This window comes from Pyxicephalus adspersus, chromosome 3 (assembly GCF_032062135.1).
Source record: "Pyxicephalus adspersus chromosome 3, UCB_Pads_2.0, whole genome shotgun sequence".
Lineage (NCBI taxonomy): Eukaryota > Metazoa > Chordata > Amphibia > Anura > Pyxicephalidae > Pyxicephalus > Pyxicephalus adspersus.
The window spans coordinates 20996459-21017800 of NC_092860.1; the positions used below are offsets into that span (position 1 = coordinate 20996459).

At 37.9% G+C, this 21342-nt stretch overlaps 1 pseudogene; it reads right to left on the bottom strand.

Moving 5' to 3' along the window:
- Positions 1-14453: 14453 nt before the first annotated feature.
- Positions 14454-16110, bottom strand: LOC140327669 (ras-related protein Rap-1b pseudogene; annotated as a pseudogene).
- Between the last annotated feature and the right edge of the window lie 5232 nt (positions 16111-21342).

Consider the following 21342-nt stretch of genomic DNA (forward strand, 5'->3'; position numbering starts at 1 on the left):
TTTGCTTGTTGGAAGATGATGTGCTGTAGAGTGTATTATAATCTTTGAAATGTCGCCCTGGATGTGTAAGAGGTTGGGATATGCTGTGGCTATGAATAGTAATAAGTCTCTTTACCTGAACTCTGAGCAGTATAGGGAAAAAAAAGCAGTGACTTGTCCACCGCTATTGTTTTTGGTGATTATTGCAGAAAGTCTTGCCTGGTAAGACTTCCTACATAGGGTGCAATGCCCCAGCTCCCACTAACCCATGTTCCAGTATGAGTACCCTTTGTAAAGAACCATTGTGATTATACCTATTGTTTGAGGAAATCACAAATTCAAGGTCATTGATCTATCTACACCAACTGGGTGCACAGCGAACTGCCACACAGCAAATAAATGAAATGCACTGCTCATCAAACCACCAAACTCATTTTACAACATGCCCCATTGACATCTGTTCAGTTCTTGTGAAAATACAAAGCCTCCTCTGTTTCTCCAAGTTGGGATTAGGTTTAGGATTAAAGCCTTTATTCTTGTTTTGGTGACAACTTCAAATGTTTGACAATATTTCCCATTATTTTCAGTCCTTGGTCAAATGGTAACCAGGAGTTAGGAGTAAATCTTTCAGTAAGAACATAGCAAATAAAATTGTAGCAGAGCTGCTAATTCTTCACTATTCATACTCCATTTAAACGTTTTTGGATTTAGGAAACATTTCCCTATGTTACCACAAAGGGCTAAATCAGAAGAATATTTCTTGCATCCATAGGCACCTGCAATGGGAACAGCTTCTTGTCTTTTTTTCTGCTTAGTTGTCTTGCACACTCATCATACTGTTTGCATTTTTCTAATTCCAGCCTACATTTGTCTTTAAAAGTTTGGGTCAAACTGTATTTATTTATTTTTCAATATTAACAGGGTACCAATCAAAACATCACCTATTTGTGCAAAAAGCTTGGTTAGGAGGAAGTGTAAGTAAGTGTTATGCTACCTAAATAATCAGTGTAGAATGAAAGCAAATCAATAAACTGGTATTAAAAATTTTTTTTATCAAAATATAATTGCAAAATTTGGGAAATTTGTCCCATTAATCTAACTTTCTTTTATTAGCTATTAAAGTAAACCAATCTGATTCTTGGAACCTCTGAATTAACGACAATCAAGCTTCTATGCTAAAGTTTCTCAACCAAGCTTCTGTGAAATCCTAGGGCTCCTTCGGAAGTTGCTAGGGATACCATGAGCAATGAGCAAATTGTTCCTCTCAGGTCAGTTACTACCAATATCAATGATCTTTTTGGCTATTTTAAGGTCTTGTTCAGACCCAAAAATGATTGCATAAAACAGGTAAGGTTGGACTGAATAGGTCTGTTTATTATTCTTTTAGTCAAGGCCCGGGAGGCACCAGCAGCATTTCCATGTGGTTTTCTGAAGGCTCAGTGTAGTGTCTAGTATATGGTAGGTGTCCAGGAAGGAAAATCCCAGTGGCTCCTGGCCAGTGGTAAAAGGCATTCTTCCCACTGACCATCAAATTAATGTACATTGATTGATCTGGGGATATTGTTGTCAGGGTTTCTTTAAGACCTGAAAATTATTTCAAGAGTTCCCCCTTGTTAAAAAGCGACTGCTTTACAGCTGACTCGAGATTTAAAAATTAACATTAAAAACCCTTACAAAACAGAGTGTAATACCAAAATGCTTCCTGGGTGCATTTTCCACATTTTTAAATTGTCTAAAAGAATCATTTTGAAATGCATCACAGCTGTAATCAATGCCTTTTCCCCTCCATAGTAAAGGATATCTGTTAGGCTATGTTCATACCTGTGCACTGTGCTGATGCATATTATGCATTTGTGATACATAAGTACATTATAGTAATAATTTTGATTTATTGCCAATTCTTACCAGTTTCCATGTGATATTAAACATAGATAAGTGTTTCTTTCCTGAACTAGACCAGAATAATATTGTGCTGCAACATGAGCTAGCCAAACCCCACCAATATTTTAGGAAGGAGGAGCCATTTCTCAAAAACTGGTAATTTGCTTCCTTACGTTCTTGTGCTCTTTCAGCAAAAATGGCACAGGTTTCATTTTCAGCTCGTTGTGGTGCATTGCATCTCACAAACTGAACAGGCACAGTCAGGTGAAAAAAGGAGAGTATTAAGGATTTTTTTTTTTTTTTTAGCATTCTTTGGACTGCTGATAAATGTTAGTTGTATTGTATCTTCCATAAATATTCATTAAAACAAAAAGGTATAGATGCAAACATATCTTGTATACTAGACAAGATAAGTAGATGGACCTTTACTAAGTGGAAAACAAAATGTTTTTAGAGAATAGCTATCCATGATCCATTTCTAGTATCCAATACAGCAAAGCACAAGAATCAAAAGGGCACCTTCAGACCCTGACCTGGTCTATCCTAAAATGTGACTGGCCTCTACATAATGAAAAACATGGTTAGGAAGGCTTCCTTTCCAGGGTTAATTTTTATCTAAATTTTTATCTAAATACACTACAAGAAGTGACACGGAGGACACATACAAATATTAAAGTAGACATAAATGTACAAAAAAAAAAAAACACTGAGCTGGCTGGTTATGTATTGCAGAAGGACTAGTAATGTATTTTCTACAATAAAACAAACTTGCCCACCTGTTTGCATGGTATGTACATACGTACAAGGCTGGCTATTCCATTATACCCTAGGGCATGGCTCCCATACGTATGTGAGGGAATTACGTCATTCCAAGCTGGACAATCAATATGTCTGAAGATTCTGGAAGAGGACCAAATGAAGAGGGCAGTAGACAGGTTAGTGTATTTTAAAAAAAATTGCCATCAGCCTGCTAAGTTTATTGCAGAAGGGGCATCACATGTCTCCTTCTGCTGTAACCTCAAAGACTGTAATGGTTAAACAGTAAAGAATATTGGAGTAAAGGGTCTGTTGAACTAAGGTCTCATTTGCAATTTGTGCTATATTAAGACATTTGCTTACTATTCATTAATTTGGCCCAATTACTTTAATGCAGAGAACAATGTCCTTCAGCAGCAAACAGAAAAAAATATAACACACAGTGATTTTATAGCTGGCTTATATTAGAATCAGTTTTATAACCATAGATACATTTCATTTCATCAAAACCAAAAACAAAAGGATTGCAAGAACCCTCAGACTAACCAAACAAAAAAATTGTAGTTAACAATGTAACTCCAGTTCTTAAAGCTGAAATGTTCTTAGTTCAAATTGTTGATTCTACACATTCGCAGTATTGATTCCACTGCTTTTTCAAAAAGGGAGGTTCATAAATAATGGTTAGCAGGTCTTTTACCGTTCATAATAGATATTTATGCATTTCAATGTATTAGGGAAAAAACATGGAATCTAAAGGGCTTGCCTAATGTGGTCTGTCCAATAGAGGAATACATGGACACACTAACAAACCGCAACAATCCTGAACTTTAGAATCTTTTTGTCTCCCAATACATTGAACTTTGACTGAGGTCAAGTAATTTGATCCACCTCATTTGTCATCAAAGAATTGTTGTCCAGAAAGATACGAAACCCTGGATACCCCCAAATTTATTTGCCAAATGAACACCTTTGTATGGCTTTTTACGCCATCACTGTCTAAAGTAAAACAAAATCTGTGCCCAGGGTTTTCAGAAACAGCTAGTTGAGGCCTTAGATGTAGACCTTTAGACATTGACAAATGTGAAAAGAGTGCAAGCAAGTTTATAAACCTCAAAAATAAACATTAAAAATATTTAATAAAATAGGAATAGAACCACTCTGGGAAGAAGTGAGTATGTGGCTCTTAGTTCAGAAACATGAAACAACAGATTTTATTTATAATAATACTATAAAAAAAGTAGGGTTTATTCAAAAGGTTTATAGGAAACCATCCAGTCAGGAACTTCCATGTATTAGAGGCTGGATATAAGGGATGCAGAATTAAAATTTGCTTTGAGGTAAGGACGGAAAATGCAATGAAGAAGTAAAAGAGGAGATGTGTTTATGTACACATTGGTATTATGGGGATTGAGGGTCAGAGTGTTGATCTGTATTTACGCTGCAATGGAGTACCAAGAAAGATCTTTATTTCTTGACAGATAAATATATAATGGATAATAAACAAATCACTACTGGGCAGCCATGTTTATAGATCCCTAAAGTGCAAAATGAATACATTTGTGAAAGGAAATGAAACTAAGATAATATTGAGCTAGCCTGTTTGAACAAAAAAGTACCAATGCTATGGATGAAGATAAGGGTCTCTCTGTCCTTCATGCTTATCACTCAACAAAAGCACTGCCAATACTAACAAATAGTATCAACAGGTGTCACAGTGTCTTACACATAACTGTCATTTCTTCAGGTGAGATGGCAGAACAAAGGCATAGGCTGTGGCCGGAAAAGATGCTGATTGCTTTCTGCAGTCCTCCCGCGGAAAAGGAGGGTGGTAAATATTTGATTCACTGCCAGTTCTTACCAGTTTCCCTGTGATATTAAACATATTTAGGAAACAAATTATTTCCTGAACTGGACCATAATGGTATTGCTAATTAATATTTTAAGTTAAACCCCCACCAATAATTTAGCAAGAAGGAGCCATGGATAAATTCTATTTTCTATTCTTGACTGTTCAAGCCAATAGAACTTATAACACACTACATGACATAATGATCTCATAAGTCCTATTTCAGGCATCGCCCTGCAATAGCAATCATTTCATTTTTTGTCATATTCTACCTAAAGCTGTATTCACAAATTTGTGGGTTTATGCATGGTGTTGCATTTTTAAGTGCTTACTATTAAAACTGCTTTTTATTTGAAAAGGCTGCTTTAGTCAGCAAAACAGGTACATGCTAGCATGCTATAATGCAATTATGTTGGGCTGACAGGAATGAATAGCACTGTAGCACACCATGGCTAATGCAGAGCAACAATATGAACCCAGATGAAAGTGGAACTTAAGTCAGCTCCCCTGACTCCTTAGGACAGCCGTCTTTTTATGGTCCTTTTCTGGGTTCTGGATCTTCAGTCCTCCTAAATGGCCAGGTCCAAATGACATATTGCATGAGCATGGAAGCTAATTCATTTCTGGAGGTATACAGAAGATTGCAATCAGAGAGGTAAATTTGTTTTATTGCAGAAAATACATAATGTAAACAGAGTGGATTTTTTATTTTTAGGTTTAGTTTCGCTTTAAGGCTCATTATCTGCTAAAGGATGCATGCACTGCAAGGTTTTTCGGATAAACCCAGGTGGCTCAGATGGCTTTAATGAGAGCTGACCCTTGTATTCAGTGATTAGTCAAAGAAAAGGGCATGGAGAAACAAACAGGAATTTCTTCAGAAAAAAAAGGTAGGTATCTGCATGTTTAAAGACACCCTTGTAAGATAAGTAGTTTATATAGGAGTTAAACTTTTTAACTAAAAACAAAATAATTCATTAAACATAACACACAGTAAATGTAATCATATGATTTAATATCAAGAAGCATATGAGCTGGTCAATGGAATTTAAATGTGAAACAAAAGACACACCATGGAAATGTTCAGATCTGTTTTTGGAGTCCAGGTTAATCAACGCCTAATCTTTACATCTTGGTCCAGATCAATGATTTCATGTATCAAATCTAATAAATCAGCACGACAGGCAAACAATAAGCATTTGCAGAATAAGTCAGAAATGCAGACCATTTTATCACTGCAGTTTCATTTAATCATGTTTTTGTTAGTTTGAGCAACATCGCTCTATATATTCCAAAACCCTGGGACCTGTGCAGATGTAATCCATTGTCACTTTATTTACCTTCTTCTATTTATAAATTTAGGAAAAAGGGTATGGGGGAGGATGGTACAGGTGAACAAGCAAATAAAAATACCTAACATGAATTGCAGTTAACTGAATAGATAGGGGAGGGGGAAAGCCAGCAGGGTAGAAGCAGTCAGGTGTACAGATCACAATAGTCCAGTGTGTTCAACAATTGCAAGATATTATGTAAAGTAATTATCAGAATAATTAGAGTTTGTGAGAAGCCATATGCATGTTATTTGGCAATGGTAGATACAATTGCAAGGCATTTGTCCGCACTTAGCCAAATACCTGGCAGTTATGGTAAACTGTGGTGATGGTGTGGCTTGCGGGTGAATATAGGACCGAATAACTAGCTTTAGCTGGGGTTGGCCACCTTTCGGGCCATATCCAAATACAACTTAGTAGAACCAAATCCATTGCCCCTTTTTTCTTGAAGTTTATGCAATACAAAACTGGCTAGGTGGACATACAGTTGTTCGTTTTGGTGCAGCATAGAAAATGAAAAAAAGGTTGCTTTGAACAATGCAAAAGGTACCGTATTTCCCCATGTATAAGATGCACTTTGTTTCGAAAAATGTTGGGTCTAAAAACAGGGTGCGGCTATTACAATGGTAGATTTTTTTTTTGCAAATCACGCTTTATTGCGCTTGTTGTATTCACAATATTTTTTTTATTGGGGTTATACAGCTACGGATACCTACGCAGCACAAGCGCTACAAAGGTAATAAAGCCATGGCTCAAAAAAGATTTGCATACAGTGCTAAATACAAATTAAATGTTATCCAGTTTGCAAAAGAGAATGGAAATCTTGCTGCTAAATGTAATTTTGGTCTTCCTCCAACTGAGAAAACAATCAGAGACTAGCTACGGGAAGAAGGGACCTTACTGAAGATGCCATGGAAGAAGAAGGCTATGAAAGGCAAGTCAGCAAAAAGGCCTGATTTGGAGAGGGAATTAAAGATATGGATTGAAGAGCAAAGGGCAATCGGAATTCCTGTGTCTACAAGGATGGTTCAGCATGAGGCAAGAATTGCTGGTGAACAGAAAAATACTGAATTCAAAGGAAGACACAATTGGTGCTTCAGGTTCATGCGTACACGCACCAGACTTGCCCAAAAGATGCCTGAAAGCTATCAGCAGAAGGTCTTTGAATTTCATCGTTTTGTCATTCAAAGTCGGAAAACACACCAGTTTGAGTTTGGATAGATTGCAAATATGGACGGGGTCCCCCTTCAATTTGATGTACCAAGTAACAGAACTATTGATAAGAAGGGGTTGAAGACTGTAACTGTGAAGACATGAAAGGAGCCATTATACAGTTGTTCTAGCTTGTTGTGCCGATGAAAGTAAGCTTCCTCCTATGCTGATTTTTAAACCCAAAACAATGCCAAAAGAAGACATTCCTTGAGGAGTGATTTCCATGTTCATGACAAGGGTTGGATGGATCAGGATGGGATGAAGATCTGGTTTGAGAAAGTTTGGAGCAGAAGACCGGGTGAACTCTTTTGCAAACCTGCTCTATTGGTGCTTGATCAGTTCAGGGTACACATAACAGAAAACACAAAGAAGATTGCTGCAGAGAAGTAAACAAAACTTGCCGTTATACCTGGAGGCTTGACGTCCCAGGTAACCACCTAATGTCAGCATTAACAAATCCTTCAAAGCTGCCATGAGAGAAGAATGGACCCAATGGATGAAGGCTTCTGGGGACAAATTGACACCAGCAGGAAGAGTGAAGAAACCAACTATAGGAGAAGTTTGTACCTGGGTGAAAAGATCCTGGGATAGTGTGAAGATTGAGATTGTTGTCATTTAAGAAGTGTGGCATTTCAAACGCCATAGATGGAACTGAGGAGGCAATATATGATTCGTCAGACACAGATGAGGACAAGTCAAAGAACTATCATATGGATGAGAGTTTTGACAGTGATGAGGGGTTGTATGAATTCTATGAAGAATAAAGTTCAATACGGTAAGTTGATTTTTTTTTCAAATTCCGGGTCCCAAAATCAAAGTGTGTCCTATACATGGGAGCGTCTTATACATAGGGAAATACGGTACTTTATTTAAATACTTTGATAAATAATGAATGTCAAATATATTAAGTTAATGTAACTGAGTATTTATTACAGTATTGTATATATAATTTATTACCCTGATTTTAGTTTGATCTAAAAATATTGGCTATTGGTAAAATGATGCAGCATGGTGGCTCAGAGCCTAGCACTTTTTTGCCTTTGCAGTGCAAATCTCAGCCAGGACACTATCTGCATGGAACTTGCACATGTTTGCATGTGTTTTCTGCAGGTACTCTGATTTCCTTCACAATCCAAAAATATGCAGTTAGGTGTTTGGCTTCCCCCCAAAAAATTGACCTTAGGTTGTGTTTACTGTGTGACTATGGTAGAGACATTAGATTGTGAGCTCCTTTGAGGGACAGCTAGTGACATGACTATGGACTGTGTAATATGTGTAATATGTCAGCACCATACAAATACTGTATAATAATTATGATCATGATGAATTTTACAGCATGTTATTGACAAGTTCCCATTCCTTACTCCATTCAGAAGACCTGACCAGCTGGTGGCAGTAGATCCACATCACACAATGAAGGATTTTGTGTTCAGTACTCTATAACCCCCTGCTTTTTATTTCTTAGATTTGCTTCTTTCTTCTCTCTCTTCCAATTATTTGTAAGGATTTGTGAAGCTCTATGGAATACTGTTACTGTCATAGGGTTCTGTTTGTAATTGGTGCTTCTATTTTTCTGGTGCTATTTGTTAGTTTCTTTCATTTTGGTGCAGCAGATTTCAGCATTATTTTTATGGATGTATATGAATCTGACATGTTTATACAAAAGAAAAAATGATTTTGAAATCCAAAAAGTTTTATAATTACCAACCTACTTTTTTCCTAATTCTTGCCTTAACCCCTTGGATCCCCAAAGCTTTTGCTTTGCATGGACTCACCCCTAAATCTTAAATTTAGGCAAAGGCAGGGAACCTATAAGCATGCTTACAGAAGAAAAAAATGTTTTGGGGGGTTACTGGAGTACAAACTCAAACCAGATCATCCCCAGATAACTATTTGTTTGCTATGAGCAAAAACAGCATGTAAGGATATACAATGCTTGTAAACTAGGATCTTAGTGTTGCCTCTATCAATCACTATTAAATGTACCCTTCACTCGTTCCTCCAAAAAAAACACACAAAAGATTGAGGTTTGTGTTTTAGTTAGGATTTTGGTTCAAATATGTAAGCTCACCATCTGCACCAAGGATGCAGGGCCTGTTTACACACTCCTAAATCCACATTGTGTCACAGGTTAATCTGCTGCAAAAAGACAGCCCATTTGTTTTAAATGGACTTCCGTAAATTCGGAATGACAAAAAAAATTGTGCATTCTTTCCAACTCATTGTATGGTGGTGCAGTACTGCATGTTGTATCGTTCTACAACATATGTGCAGCAGAGAACAGAGATTGTTTGATGGGTCCCTGACCAAAGTATAGCACATAATCAGACTGTCAGAGACTGCAAACATGTTGTAGGATCTTGTAAATGTTACATCATATGGCTAGAGATTGGTGCTTTTTCCCTTTATCTTACTTCTTTAAATTAGGGGTCCCCAACCCTTGGTCCATCTGACAGGTGGACCACGGCTCTGGCCGGTGCACCCCCCGGCAAGGTCAAAAGAAGGACCCCGCTTGGGGGGGGGGCGCACCGGCCAGAGCCACAGACTATTTCTCCCATACATATCGCAGGCTCAGGGCGGTGGGCTCAGACCTGCAACCTGCAGGTTTTGGCATCATGATGTCACTATGGGGGATGTTTATTCCCCTTTGAGTGACACATGGCTCCCCGCACATGCGCGGTCCTGAGTCCATGTATTTAGTGGTTTGTGAGCTCCAAAAGGTTGGGGACCATTGCTTTAAATTACTTGTGTTACCATGAATTTTCCTTCCAGCAGGATCATTCCAAAATATAACTGGGAAAAAAAGAAAAAAGTAAGATTGCAAGTAAGAAAAAGCAACCAAGTTATGTAACTATTGGAAGCCAGTCTAAAGAATGTTTTCCTTTAATTGCATGAGTAAAGAAAAACAGCCTTCTGTCTGCAAAGGGCCACACAGTGAGTGCCAAAAAGTCTTACGAGGGCACTGGGTCACAGTTTGGGCACCAGAGTTGAAAACAGAAGCTGCCACAGAAGCCTTGTTTTCTCATTAATAAGAAATATCATCTCTTCAATTCAGCAAGAAAACAAAAATTCTTTATCATGTCAGATCAAGAGATTTTTGAGGCACCCACATAATGCCCCTCCAGCCCCTACAGTCTCACATTGCTTCTGTGGGGAGAACAAACCCTTCATGAGAACCCACAGGGTGACTATGCAGAAACTTTAACTATGTTCTTGTAGCAGCGTGGCACATTACATATATTTTCCTTTTCTGTGTAGTTCTGAGTGTAGTATGTGGTGGCAGAGTCTCTTTAACCCTTAGCTTTACACTATCCTTATGGAGTTTGCAGGTTCCTCCTGTATTTGCATGGGTTTCCTCCTACATTCTAAAAACATGCAGTTAGATTAATTTGTTTCCCCCTAAATTGGCTGTATTAATGACATATGACTATGGTAGGGACATTAGATGGTGAGCCCCTTTGTTGGACAGCTAGTGACATGACTATGGTGTTTGTACAGCGCTGCATAATATGTCGGTGCTATATAAATACTGGATAACAAAAAAAATAATGCTGAATCAATTGATTTTTTTCTTCCCTGATGGCACACGTATTCCAGGATGACAATGCTAGCATCCTTTGGGCTCATATTATGAAATTGGCCACCAAAGAGTCCAGACTTTAACTTATTGAGAATCTTTGGGATGTGCTGGAGAAGACTTTACACAGAGGTCCTACTTCCATCATTAATACAAGATCATGGCAAAAAATGAATGCAAATTTGGATGGGAATAAATGTGACATTGTATGTGATTTTTGAATTGATACCAGGACAAATGCATGCGATAAAGCTAAAGGTGGACCAAAAAAATATAAGAGTGTGTGACAGCACAAAATCATTTTTATATCCTGGCAACTTGCATTCTTTACAAAGAGTAGAGCAATCAGCTTACATATTCTCTTTAAATCCTCCCTAAAACTGAACTCTTGGTGTGAAAAACTGTAAATCTATTCTTCAATAGCCACAAAGAATATAAATCCACTTAATGTGCACCAAACGCGTTTGCCTAATCCAGTTATTGCATTGTAAAAGTAGCAGTGACAATGCAATGACTGGTCTTGAATATAGGAAGTTACACATAAAGTCCTCTACAAAACAAAGCAAACATTTGTTAGAGTTTAGTTCTTCTTTAGCTTAACCCTTTGACCCTTACCTGCCTTATTCCATTATTTTTCATAATATATATTGAGATGTGCAGGTATAGCTGTGTGTACAGTTGCAGCAGAGCTGCTTGCCAGGAATTAATAAATAAATCAATGCACATGTGCAACAGTCACTCCACCCTGGCCAATCAAGGTGACCAGAGATCCAGAACCCAGTAGAGGCCCAGGTGGGGATACTTCCGATTGGTCAAGAGTGTACTTAAAAAAGTAATGATCAGGCAGGTAGGTGTATCATCACCCACCCTTTCTGACACATTGGGCCTGATTAAAAAAAAAAAGCTCTCCAAGACTAGAGAAGATATTTTTTTTACCAGTCAACCTGGTTGATCCAGCAAATTTGGAATGGATCTGGACCAGGTTTGAAAACATTTGTGAACAAATAGCAAATGAGTTTTAAGAAATCCATTCCAGGTTTGCTGGATCACCTAGGTTGACTGATGAACGTGTATATTTTCTAGACTTGAAAAGCTTTGTTAAATCAGGCCCAATGAACTTTCACATTGCATTTAGATGTAAGGGCCCATGTAACAAATGTAAGGACTACAGTATGACTGCAGTAAGACAGATTTCTGAACTGTAAACCAGAAGATCTGAGTTGGTTAACAGAGCAACAAAGGGAGGATTTGTACAGCTCAAATCACTCTATAAACGAGGAATACATTTCTTATTTTTGTGAAGGAAGTGCAAGAATTTCCATTAGTTTCTAAGCTAAATTCCAATTAGATAATACAAGTCACAACTCCGTACTCTGCAATATATAATGGTATTATTCAAATGATAGCAATGTATCTACCTATATACTATATAATATCAGCCTCTTGCAATCCTTGTGCAGCAGAGCTCAGAAAGAATAGGTGGAAACAGAACAAAAAGCCAGTTTAGTGTACTGCAGTGCAAAGAGCATGCTAATAGAAGGACACAGAAATCAAAAACATTAACTGCTCCTCCTTTCACTGTTGTGTCATGGTGGAGGGTGGGGACCTGTAAGTGAAACTATACCAAAGAATTATCAGGTCCCCTATCCCACCGGGCAGGACTTTGTGGCTGAGATTGGTGACAACCACCATTAGCCAAAGGCAAGGTAAGCAACCGGCTAAAAGACCATAGTAACCATTTTAATAGTTGTTATTTGCAATGGATTGCAAAATCCTAAATTTTTCATTGAACTTTCATCTTTTATATAATGGCACAGATATGAGAGGAACATCTGAATTAAAAGGAGCCATGTGCTGTATGTGCAGACTGAAGTAGAGAGCAAAGTGAGAAGAAGAAGAATGACCTCATGGATACTGTTTCTTCAATGTCCAGTCACCCGGGTACAGGTGGAGAAATGACACCACGAAAAATGTGAAGATGGTAAATCTGTCATTAGGATAACAAGAGGTCTGAATTTTACATGTAGAGCTGATGATGAAACTTGTCTTCTAAGTCCTAAACTTTGTGCAAGTTGCATATCTATGGGCACCATCCCATTAAAAACCAATCTGAAACAACAACTTTATTACAGTATACAGGTTTTCTCGGTGGTTTGGCTGACCTTGGATTTTTATCTACTCATTGGTGGCGTCACATTTCCCTTCTTCTACAGCTAATTCATTTCTGCTGGGTGGATCACCATCAGTCTGATTCTGTACTTGTAGCTCCACTGATCTAGACACCAATGGTAAAAGTTTGCCCTGAATGCCAGAATTTGGCAGTCAGCACCAATGCTGCAGTTCCCGTAAAACATTAGAGGAAATTCAGTGTTTTTTGGATTGTTTTGTTCAGATATTTAGTATCCAGTTCTGTTTGCCTTATATTTCCTATCTCTTTTGTTATCTCTATCTCTATCTCCAACCATTTTCTAAGAAGTCAGCAAAGACATTTTACTAGACATTTGTAATACAATAAATCCATATCTATATTTCTTATCTTTTATTTAGTATGTACTTCTCTTTGACTGGTTCAGGCTTCTTTAAGGATACATGTGACCAATCTAAAATTGTGTGTGATTTGTATGAAAAACAGGTCACTTGGGAGCTAATTCATTAAAGGGACCTGATTCATTAAAGCTCTCCAAGGTCTATCATGGCAGAATCTGGGTGATTCAGCCACCCTGGAGTGCATTTATTAAAAATCATTTGCTATTATTTGGTAAATGTTTTCAATCCTGGACCAGATCTATTCCAGGTTTTTCTGGATCACCCAGGTTTTTCTATGATCGTCTATCTTCTGAGAGCAAGAAAATATGTTTGCTGAAGTGTTTTTCAAATTGCTGTTTTACCATAAAAAAAGGCTTCCCACAATAATAAGGTCCCGTACCCCTTTTTATGGAGGAAGAGAATTTTTATTATCTATTTAGATAAAATAATTTGCAGCAAGTAAAGAAAATAAAATAACTTTTTTTTAGTGTTACATTACAGTGCTTCAATCACAAGCTCTCTCTTTTTGTCTCTCATTCTCCCCATCTCTCCATTTCTCTTTTACTCCTCTCTCTTTTCTCCCATCTCTTTGCTTGTTTTCTCATTTTCTCTCTTTCATTGCTTCCCTCCTTCTTTCCCAATTCTATATCTCTTTTTCTTTTGTTCTCTTTTTCTCTCTCTTTCTCATCTCTTCCTTCTCTCTTTGTCACTATCCATTTCTCTTCTGTCTTTCTCTTTTTCTCCTTTTCTGTCTACTCCAATCTCTTCTCTGTCTTTCTGTATTCCTCTCTATCACAATCTCTTCTCCCCCTCCTTTTCTTTCTCTCTCTCTCTCTCTCTCTCTCTCTCTCTCTCTCTCTCTCTCCTTACCTCCATCTCTTCTCTCTTTCTTTCTATCTCTCTCTCCCTCATCTCTTCTCTCTCTCTTTATCTCCCATGCCTTCCCTCTTTTTCCTCTTCCTTTCTCTTTCTCTCTCTCTTCTCTCTCTACTATCTCTTCTCTCTTTTACACTCTCTTTTCAGAGAAGTCAGCAGGGATATTTTGACAGACATTTGTAATATAATAGTTCCATAATATAGTATAGTGTTATAGTTCACATTATAATATGATAATGATAATTTGCTGGATCTTGCTAGAAGAAAAAAAATAAACTATAAATAGGAAATGCACTTTTTCAATCTGGCTGTACACATCATTACATTTAATGAAAAAATACACAAGATAACATTACGCTTTGAATGTAGAATCGTTTTTATTAGCATTTTATTATTTAGCATTTTTATTATCAAACACAACAGTAGTTTTGATAACGTAGTACTGGTATAGTGCAAATTAAAAATGTATTCGGTGTGTATGTGTGTGTATGTATATATATAGTATATATATATATATATATATATATATATATATATATATGCAAAATATTTTGTTTTTTTTATAAAATTTGGTTTCATGCTTAACAATTTTTCAAAGCAATGTATTGAAACTTGCCAGTAGCAGTGTTTTCTGTTGCAAGCTGACAACTCCAATCCACTGCCCTGCAATTAGCAGCAGTGTTGTCAGCTTTCTATACATCCTATCAGAAAGGCAGCCCAACTAAAGGAACTCACACACAGACTGCAAAGCAACAGTTTAGTGTTGTCAGCCTGCAAGATGGAAGTGTTGTTACTGGCAGGATTTCTAAGTCAAAAATATTCATATTTATGGCAAACAATTTCTGCACACACTTTACATCCACATTAATGCTGATGAAGCAGTTGGCTAATGTAGCATGATGATATTTCATTATGACACAGCTACAGGTGTTATACAATGCTTACTCTTTATTGTGTGATTCCTGAGCAAAAACTGGGGAACAACATGTTTATAAAACACAATAAGTAACAACATAGTCAGGTAACATTAACTTCAGCAAAGCTTTCACATGGCAGTTTGCAAGGGTTCTGCACTTCAAACCCTGTCATGGAGAACATAAAGTATTTTATGTTGTAAAAATGATACATATCTGTTATTTTGATATTGGATAACAGTTCCAACTTTATGCTAATCTGGAGTAAACCTCACCATGTACACCACTGTAGTCACCCAAAAGTTCAGCCATACCATCAAGTCACAGAACATTGTCTCTTAGTCATGCTTGTGTTTCAGCACATCATAACCTCCTTGTAGACTTCCATATAATATTTACAGAACAGTTTCTTTTGTTGGGGATCTTTAATGTGCTCTAATGGTCCTTTCCATATGGTATGAACCCCCCATTATAATTGGTCTGAAGGGTGGTCAGATATCAACAGATGCTGCAGCTGTTTGTCTTGTTCATTGGAGGTTTACGGTTCTGTTCATTGGGAATCGTCTCCCTTCTCTTCCTTAACGCCGGACTTAAACGACAGGGCAGGTTGACCTCTCTTAGCAATTCCCGGAATACTTCGGTCACGTTTAAATTTTCCTTTGCTGATGTCTCCAGCAAACGACAGTTCCACTCCAGTTCCACCATTCCCATCAAGTCGTCCCAAAAGACCTTTTGGGCATTGCTGTCATCTTTCTTATTACCAACCACCACCATTGGTGGGCTTTTGTCCTCCTTTACATCCAGAATCTCTTCCCTCAACCTTTGCACAATTTCAAAGGATTCTGGGTTATCCACAGAGTACACCAGAGCAAACGCATCTCCGCAACGCATACTGAGCTTCCTCATGGCTGGAAATTCATAGCTTCCAGTGGTGTCCAGGATTTCAATAGTCACTTGAGTACCTTCAGCAGTTTCATATTCTGTGCTGTGTAACTCTTCCACAGTTCTCCGGTGCTTTGGATCAAAAGTGTCCTGTAGAAAGCGATGGATCAGAGCTGTTTTACCCACACCTGCTGCTCCTAAAAACACCAGCCTGATATGATTTTTCTCCTTCACAGATAATGACATTGTCAGAGCTGGTTGCTTGGGCTCTCCAGATAGTATAGAACAGCTTGATGCTTCTCAGCTAAGTCCAGAGTGCATTGATTCTCTTTACCTCTGACAATTTATTCATATTTTCCTTGGTGAGGTAGCTGTGCCTTTATCCAATCAGACTCAGCTGCTTGGAGATGGATTGTAGGGGAGGGGGACCTGACATGCTGTATAACTTCTAGCATGTCTGTGTATATTGCATGTGTGTGTGTTTCACAAGCTGGTCTTAACCATTTCACCACAAGAAACGTTCCACGTTGCTTGCTGCAATTTTCATTTTCTAAAAAAGTCATGGTTTCTCATGCAGTGAGTTCATTTTGACTGAATGGTCCTTTCCGTACACTATATACATGCAGTGATAAATGTTCATAAGGGTGCAATCCAATCATCCATCAAAATATGGAATGGCAAATTATTATATCTAATCGTGAGCTGTGATCTACAATGAAAAGTAGTTGTATAGCTTTTACAGCAATATAATAAAAAATAATGTTCAGACAAAAATATACATGAAGTATCAAATGTGTGTGTCCTGTAACAGAATGGACATAAAAAAGTTTACCATAGGATGGCCGTACATTTAGGAAAAGTGAGGTCTGATGTTCAGGCACCACAATGCATTTTCTCAAGAAGGACCTGAGGGTGTACAAAATGTTTTCCTGCCTGTATGGTCATTTGCTCCATCCTTCCCACCGCTCCTCTTCTGCTGCATCTCTTTGCAGATTTCTCCATTGGCTTCCATTTCACCTTAGAATGAAATACAAGCTCCTGTGCTTTGCCTTCATATCCCTCCACAGTTATTGCCCCACTTACATTTCTGACTTGGTAAAAAAATACTCCCCCTGCTGCTCTCTCCGCTCTACCAATGACCTACTAATGACTTCCTCACTCATAACCTCATCACACACACGGATACAAGACTTCTCTATAGCTGCCCCAACTCTCTGGAATGGTCTTCCTCGCCCTATTCGGCTTGCTCCTACTTTCTGTTCATTTAAAAGAGCGCTCAAAACCCATTTTTTAAAACTTGCCTACCCATCTTCTTCTGCCTTTCAAAACCGTCACTACTTCCCTCCACTACATATCTCCCATCCTATTGTGTGTGAAATTCCCCCACCTACTAGATTGTAAGCTCTCCGGGGCAGGGTCCTCTCCTCCTGTATCACTGTCTGTACTACTCTTTCATTTGCAACCCCTATTTAATGAACAGTGCTGCGTAATATGTTGGCGCCATATAAATCCTGTTTATTAATAATAATAATAATAATAATATGTATGGATGGGTACTATTCACCTACTATGTGTTTTTATGTGTTTTAATGTAATTTGGTTGATTGCAGGTATGATTGAGGTGCTATTCTTCCTACAGAGGGGGAAAAGCAACCACGCATCAAGAAGCAACTTGACAATCCCCAGCAGCCACATGTGTGCAAACTCACACACAAAATATTTCCAATTTAATGGGAATGGTTGGGTCGCATTCGTGTCTGTGATAGAACACTGCGGTGGACTACAATTGTGAAATAGATTTGCAGCATGTTGAACAATGTATGTGCCTCTGAACTTGCTCTAGGAAGAGTCTATTCCCTAGCAAAACTCTCCTCTTGCTTGCACATCATAGTCCTCTCCTCATATTCAAACTTTCCTAATTTAATCCGGGATCTTGACCCCTCTCCTTGTTTCCATACATAAACTTTTAGGTAGTTGCCAGAGGAAGAGCAAAGGGAAATTCTTTGCACACTTGTGACCGCTTTAAATTTTCTGGAGCTGCTAACATTACATGCCAACAAGATGGTGGCACCCACCAGCAGTATCAGGGCTTTCAGATGAAAACAGTAGTATAGAAAAATATTATGCATAACAATGTACATTTATTCCTATGGGAAGATTGTTGTTTAATTGAATATCCTGACAATAGAATTCTACTTTGTAAGTAAGGTGCTAGGAAGGGGCAAGAGAGCTAGTCACTATGAAAAAGTGTACTTTATTCTGACTTTAAAGTATTTCTTGTTCTTGTGGATAAACATGATTTTTTTTAACACCAATGTAAACATTTTATAAACATTTGGAATCGGTTGCATATTGAAGCCCGACATGCCCCCTAAAAATGTCTCCTAAAACTGTGCTTACGTGATGTCCCAATTCTTCTTCCACACAAAGGAGACTAGGTCCTCCTTCAGATGCCCGTATCACCATCTGTATATAGTTACATGGTAAGTCAGATTGAAAATAGACATAAGTCTATCAAGTTCAACCCCTAGGGAAATATACATATCCCAGAGATAAAACCCTATGGACATAGTTGATGATGGGGACACTTCCTCTTGTCTGTCCAACAGCAGGGTCCTACTAGGATTCAAAAATTGGTGTAATGATGCTGGCACAAGGGGACTAGCATGGGCAAGCTGGTGCAAATAGATCTGCAGGATCACCGGTGCCCAGCACCCGGACACAACACCAGTAAATGACAAACATTGGACTGTCTATCAGACAGTGGGGAGTATCAAAAATTCCATATGTTATTAAAAAAACAATATTGAGTGGGTTAAGTAAATTTGTCTTTAAGAATATCAAATATTTTTCAAGCAAAGTTCAGTTAAAATTAGGGGAAACTTAGGACAAAGTCAACCGCACTCCAAAGTACAGGAGTACGTTCAAGTCCCTTCCTCAAAGCAATAGTGACCCTGTGCAGCTCCAAACATTTGGCTTTTCAATATTTTGTGACATTTTATTAATAAAACAAGAATCCTGTACTTTGAGTGCTGTTCTCTTTCCATGAGTTCTACACAGTGCCCTCTGTGGATTTGATTTTTGGTACCCTTCCTCTATTACAAGGTCTGTTTGGATTAAGGAGTGCATTCCTTTCACAGACATTGCAGATAATAATCTTATTATTATTAATAAACAGGATTTATATAGTGCCAACATATTACGCAGCGCTGTCCATTAAATAGGGATTGCAAATGACAGACGAATATAAACCGTGACATAGGAGGAGGAGAGGACCCTGCCCCAAAGAGCTTACATTCTAGGAGTTAGAAATACCATTTTCATTGAATTATTTTCTTTTAAAAATGTTTTTTTTTCTTTTATAACATACTATCGATACTCAAAGATACTGTTGTATACTTAGCGTATTGAAATGGGGGGGCTTTCCATGTAACATTTTTTGATTCTCTAAAACATTTGCCTATTAGTCTGCTCAATCGGCAGAGAATTGTGCAGCTCCCTAATCCCCATAGAATTCATGACAAACCTTATTCCCTGCAGATTTGGCACGTCCAGTTTCAGAGAATCAGAGACATGATATGTTTGGAAAGTGACCCACTTGCTGGATCTGCCTTATTATGCCCAATCTCATGCCAATCAATTTGCTCACTAACCTTCACTTGCTTCTTCTATCACTCAGGAATCTAGAAGTGCCATTTCCTTGCTTCATTCCAGCATATGTCCCCTGCTGCCATCATTATAATTTTGTCACACTGCCACACCAGTCTCTATTAATTCTCATATTCATGAAGGTTCTAGTGGGAAATAGAACACATTTTCAGAGTTGTATAATGACCATGAGAGAGAAGACTGTTGGCTAGGAGTCCTTCTTTTTAAAATAACATTAGGAATAACTCTGTGTACTAATATATATATAGTATAAAATATGTGCATCTGGTGCCTGTAAATTGTAGGTGATTTCTTATTCTTAGAACAGTTTATCAAGCTTTATGGACTGTAAGAGGATTTCAAGGCAAATTGTAGAATCACATATAATCCAGTTACGTACTGCAAAATGGCAATCACCATTATTATATATTTGGAATTTAAGATTTGCTGAATATTTGGAATGAGTGTTAACTTAAAGTAATAAAAAAGCAGGATTTCAGTATGACTTAGATCCCTTAGTTGGTTATCTCGAAGATATCCAAGTCATCCACTGAGCTTGAATTTCTTAAGGCTAAACTCAGACAGGTGGTGGAATGGCCATTCCTGGGTGGCTCCAAGCTTTACACTGGGAAAAGGCAATATTACCCCAATACTGGAAAAGCTTGAACAAAGACCTTCATGGCAGAGGTACTAGGTATTATTTTAAAAAAAGATTGCAAATTTATCTATACAATCTATACTCTTGAATTTACATGGCATGTCAAAGCATTTATATGGAATTTTAGTGATTTAAATATTTTGTTGCACTCTAGGAAATGTTACAATTGTGACTCTATATTAGTCTTCTCAATCAGGTTTCTTCCAGAGATTGCCAAGGGTTCCTTGATTTATGGCTGAATGTCCTCCCACCTGATAATGCCTGCATGGTTCAGAGACTAACGCCATTTTGCAAAGCATAGTCATGATTCCAATAATATTTTTATCTATCTTTATCTGTTCAAGGCTGGACAGGATACACTTTTATCAGTAAAGCTGGGTGATCCAGCAAACCTGTAATGTATTCCTACTTGTTAGCAAATGTTTTCAGTTCTGGATCAGATCCATTTCAGGTTTACTGGATCAACCAGATTCACTGATGAAAGTGTATTCTCTCCAGCCTTGGGGAGCTTTAACAAATCAGGACCATAGTAAGGGAAATACATTGGTACACAGGTGAATGGCTCACCAAGTATGTTTTACTAAGAGGTAGATTGGAGATCTATGAATGCAAAGAAACCACTCCATACAGCTTACATTCTACTTGTACTCATTCAGCTATTGACCTGATTGAAGAAAGGGTGAAACCTGCTCAGATGATGTAAGTAAGTGCCATTCATTCTGCTATCAGTCAGCATAATACTATAGACACAAAATATTTGAAGGTGCCAAGTACAAGTCTGCAGGTTAGTACCATAAAGTGTTCATTCAGTGACTATTACTGAATCCCATAGTTTTTTATTTTAAAATTTTCCCTATTTTTTTAAATTAAAGCTAAAGTTGTTCTTTAAATACGGGAGCCAAAAAAATAAGGATAAAAGAGCTCCCTACCATCACTGCTTTTCCAATATGTAATTAAACTGGTTTGCTCCCTGGGATGAATTTTGATCCATTAGATAAAGGCGAAAGGAAATGGTACAGAATGCTTCTATAATTTTGCTCATCTGTTTATACACAGGAGCAGCAATAACATTGCTGCTTGTTATCTGTCTGCACATGGGGGAGCGATAAGGATTTATCTGACACAAGCCTGCAGCTGCCTCATTATCTGCCACATCCCTTGAGAACATTGGGATGCCCCTGATGAAAGCCAGGAGGGGCTGCCCAGCACAACATGAAGATTACATATTAATAAATTGAACTGTGTTTCTACATCAAGAC